Source organism: Gavialis gangeticus, unplaced genomic scaffold (assembly GCF_001723915.1).
Source record: "Gavialis gangeticus isolate Ggan-Ray unplaced genomic scaffold, GavGan_comp1, whole genome shotgun sequence".
NCBI lineage: Eukaryota > Metazoa > Chordata > Crocodylia > Gavialidae > Gavialis > Gavialis gangeticus.
This window is the reverse complement of record NW_017729029.1, coordinates 12,639,596-12,644,619: the sequence shown is the minus strand read 5'-3', so window position 1 is coordinate 12,644,619 and position 5,024 is coordinate 12,639,596.

Below are 5,024 nucleotides of genomic sequence, written 5' to 3'. Positions count from 1 at the left end.
TGCTGGACGCCCAACACAGTAGATTAGAAGGTCTTTAAATGAAAATGTTTACTGGCATCTGGAATTCTTTCCCATTATGTTTGTGACCTGAATGATTCACACTTGAAAATAAGTTCAGGGCTGTTTACCGTGGTTGGAGAGGAGCTTTGAAGACTCTGCAGACAACAGCAGCTGTGAATCTAGATTTCTGCGGCTTGCTTTCAGGGGAAGGATAGTAAGCCTTTGCTTTTCAGCCAGGTTGGCTTTATGGGATGATTGTGAGGTGTTGTGGCAATATGCGGATGCCTGGCTTGGTTTGTCTTTCCCATCAATTGTTGCCCAAGTACTTCAGTGAGAACAACGTTCAATAACAAGCTGCTAGTTGAAGCCTAACCTGGGTAAGATGGGGAGGGATATTGTAATGGCTTTTGCAGCTGCCCACTTTTCCCCTTTAAGAGTGGTAGGTGCCTGCCTTCCAGCAATTAAGGGCATTTACATTCACAGCATCCATCTGGACTCTTCTTCCTTGGTTTCCAAACAGCAGCAGCTGCTGTTATTGCTTTGTCCCGTTAACAAATGACGGGATAGCATCATACCCTCCTGGACATGGCCCTGTAAGCACATGTTTAAATTCTGGGCCCAGCTACTGCAGTGTGCTTGGGAACAGCAACAACTATGGATGAAAAATGCAGCTATTTCAGGTTGATGCAACATAAGCAGAGAACCTATGACGCTTTATTTACTTACGCTTCCCCTGGAAAGCCATGCTACATCTCAGATTCTCATTTTTAATATTGGAGGTGTTAGCAGAAAGGGCTAAGCTGTCTCTCCAATTGGCTTCCCAACGCTTGCATTCCTCTGGAATAATGGGGCTGTCAGCTGAAAGGAGGAGACTTGTGAGAGCTGGAGACAGTTCTCTGCCTGCCCTTTGGCTCTGGAGAGCTTCCGTTGGCAGCTGAAACCCTCAGCTTTCATAGGATCAAGTGCATTTCTTTCACAGCAGCAGTAGCGATATAAAATCTCCCATCCCATCTCAGGGAAGGAGAGAGCTCCAAAATGCAGAATAGCTGCGCTAAGGGTGGAGTTCCCGGGGTGGGAACATAGCATATATACCATGGTGGAGAGCCCTCTGTTCAACAAACAGCATATGACCAGTGCCAGATACTCAAGATAGGCCCCAAAGTGTTTATTAGTGGTCTTGCCATGATTAGTGGTGAAGAAGGCCCTAAACCCACTGATGACTGATTATATATTGGGCCCCCACTTCAAGAAAGACATGGACACTGCTTGGAAATAGTCTAGTGCTGGGCAACAAAAGTGTTCAGGGGCTTGGGAGACCAGACTGATGAGGAAAGGCAAAAAGAGCTAGGGTTATTGAGCCTGGAGAAGAGAAACCCGAGGAGGGATTTGATTGTAGTCTTCAAATCGCTGAAGGATGATTATAGAGAAGATGGAGATGGGCTTTTCTCTGTGGCCATGGGGGACAGGACCAGGAACAATGGAGTCAAGATGCAGCAGGGGAAATTTAAGCTGGAGATGAGCAGACAAGGCTTTTTACCCAAATGTCCTTAGACCAACACAACTACAGCCTACACCCCTGAAGCTGGAGGTGAGAAAGTTCCTGACTCTGAGGGTGGTCAGGCATTAAAACAGGCTACCTAGGGGATCTCCGTGCTTGGAAAAATTGAAAATCAGTTGAACCAGACACTTGGCTGGGATGGTTTAGTCAGCGATAATCCTGCCTTGAGCAGGGGCTGGGCTAGATGACTTTGTGGGGTCCCTCCCAGTCTGACTTTCCTATATGCCCCTTTTCTGAAGACAGTGTAAACGTAGTGTTACTCAGCAAGGCATTGTGCAGTTACCTTTTACGCTGTGAAGAGTCCTTTGTGAAGGCATTTGCTAAGCAGGTACTAAGCACACCCATATCTTATGAAAGTAACACTGCCATCCATTGCTTTTTAAATTTGCTTTTTGAATTTCTGCTACTTTATCCTGATAAGAGAGGACTGAGTAACTTGGATGTAAGTGCTTATGTCGCCATTCATGTATTTACTCAAGCTTCTTTGCAAGCTAACTGGTCAGGTCTCTCTGATGTCCTTGGTCAAGTGCCCCCTAGTTGAGCTTAGCACAAGTTGAGGGGATTAGCAAATGAAACCTCCTCGTTAGGGTAAATGAGAACGTTTTAGGAGATCTGTCCAATCAGGCATGTTCTGTATCCATAGCGACCAAACCGGATGACTTCTGTATCAGTGTGGAACCCTATTAAATGCCTTGACAACAACGTAGTTGGAAATCTCCCGAGTGCTTGCCAGCAGAAGGCACCTGTTTGTTTGTGTGTTTTCCTGTTGTATTTACATGAGCAATATTTGCTCCAAAACGCTGTGTTTACTGAGTTGCTGTGAAACAATCTTGTGTTTCCTTCATGCTTAATATTACTGTTATGTTTAAAACGTTGGTGGGTACCATTTGTTTTCCATATTTTTGTCGCCATTTTAAAGCTCATTTACACCCGTGGATATTATAGGCCAGGTGCAGTTAGTGAAGCTGTCGGAGAAAGCGACGGGATGGTAGCATTAACGTGTGGTTTGTCATGGGTTTTTTAGTGTTGCCTCTCTACTTCCTGTACGGTATTTTTGGAGGTACGATGGTTTCTCTCTCTCTTTATATTCGCTGCAAGAAAGGGGCGAGGAAGCATTTCACACAGCACGGATCTGTGTCCATTGTAAGCCACTTGGAGTAGTTATATGATTTCTGTATCTCAGATCTATCTTGTTTTAAACCCGGTGATGCTTCCATTTGGCTTGCAGCAGTGCAGTGTTGAGACGGGGAGGAAATCGGACCCCTCCAAAATCCTTCCAGGGCAGTGGCTGCGGGCTCCAGAATAACAGCATGGACTTGATGCCAGTGAGGCATGAGAACTTCCCCTCCACGTCAGTGCACCTGACTCCAGGAGATGTGTTGTCCCCATCAGTGAGAAGAGCATCCTGATGCCAATGACAGTGTCGCATCGCCTCCGATTCCCCAGCGGAGACTAGCTGAGAGTGTCGGGACCTGAAGGTCAGGACAGGAAGCATTAGTGCATTAAACCCTGCTGCCAGCTGAGGCTGTTTTATATTTGCACTTTTCTGTAGCTCTGTTCTAAGCGAGTGGTGTGAATGAGGTGCGATGGAGCAGACGCAGGGTGCAGGCAGCCTTCTTTGTTTCCGTCAGAGCAAAGCAAGGCTTTTTCCTCTATCTCATAGTTTCTCAACCTGTGGTACGTGTACCCCTGGGGTACGCAGGTACCCCAACACACTCTCTCTCACCTTCAAAATATGGCAAAAAATTTGGTGTAATTGAAAAAATTAAATTCCCCAGTAATAATTTGGTGTTCAGCCCTCTGAACTTTCCGTACATCCCCTCTACCCCAGATACATACTTGAGTTGCGCATCTCTGGTGTAAAAGGTGGCAACCCTAGCCGTGCCAGATCATGGCCTTATATACACAGCTCTTCTTCCAACATATGGCACACCTTAGTCTGTAAATATAAAATCCCCTGGAAATTGAGTGCTAGGGTACTTATTAAAATTTTTAGAAGTTAGGGGTTATTTGCTTCCTAAAAGTTTGAGAAACACTGCTCTATCTGATTATTTTTTTTCCCAGAGAAATGATGGACTCCTGTCCCAAACAACAGGCTTAAACTTGACCTGGACATTTTGTTGTTCTGTGGAGCTCTTCCCAAGAGCGTTTCTTGTCCAGAGGCAGATTCTTAATTTTGACACTTCTCTAGATTTTTTTTATGTCTCTCTTTGAACATCTGCCTTCAGTTCCCTCAGTGCCTTAAATAGCTCTGTCCAAGTATTTTATGAGTTCAGGCTTGACACCAGACAGGGACAGGCTGTGTTCCAGCTCCACTGGGTAAGTACGAGGATCAGCAATTCAGGCAAAATCAAAGCTCGGTGTATTTTAACAAGATGCATCACATGCCACCTCTGTTCCAAATTAAGACAAAATATGTGTGTTCCCAGTGTTATACTCCATCACAGGGTGTGCAGGTCAGTCCACAGTTCCCCTAGGCTGCAAGACATTACCGCAGAAAATTTGGGTTATTCTTGACAGATCCCATTTCATTTGTTTCCAAAATAGACTGGCTATTTGGAGTTTGGCTCCCTTGACAGATCCCCTGCAAAGGTCTCTCATGCAGCTGCGGTGACCTATGCCGCACGCTAGTCATGGTCGGCTCTGGCTTCATTAGCACAAGCGCTGCATCAGGCTGGAGGCAGAGGAAACAATAGTTGCCCTCCTAAACTGCATAAAAATCAGTCCCTTTGAGTGAACCAGCTGCACTTGCAGGCCCTTAATGGGCCCGTGCTTGTAATTCCTCTAGCGCTGTTCCATAAAGGCCGGACAGCCATCTTACTACCCCACCCGGGGAACCAGCAAGAACTGAGCAGCTGAATACCATTGAGTTAGTGCTTAAACAAGAAGCCTTAAGGGGGAAACCATGCTGCTTTCCTTCACTGAATTTCATGGGGACTAGTGCCCTGGGCCGGTTGCATGCGAAGGAACCCCCTTGAGCCTCATGAAGCTGGCAAGCAAAGCGAGTGCCCAGCCAACTATCTCACCTGGGGTCACATCCTTGCCGGACAGTCGTTCTGCAGCAACACCTCCTTTCAGCTTGGGAAATGCAAGGAGTCCTGCCAGCCTGTGGGCAGATAAGAGGAAGGGGCAGTCTTTCCAGCTGTGTGCAGCGCTCCCATGGGTTTCTAGCGGTCTCTCCTAGTCCTCTTCCAGCCACTAAATGGGGGGAACCAGCATATCAAACACCATCCTCCCTCTAAATTGATTTATAAATGGGGTCCTAGGTCCTGATATTCCAGCACCCTTACTACGGGGGTCTGTCACCTTAGCATGTGAACTCCAGGTATCTCTCCTGACCTTGGGGACTTTGCCTTATGGCTAGGCTTAGCCCCATTCAGTTTTGGTAGTGGTGATTTGTACCAAGTAGCTGCAGGTGTCTGACTCTTCCTAAGTACTAGGAGAAGACCCCCCCCCCCGGAAAAAA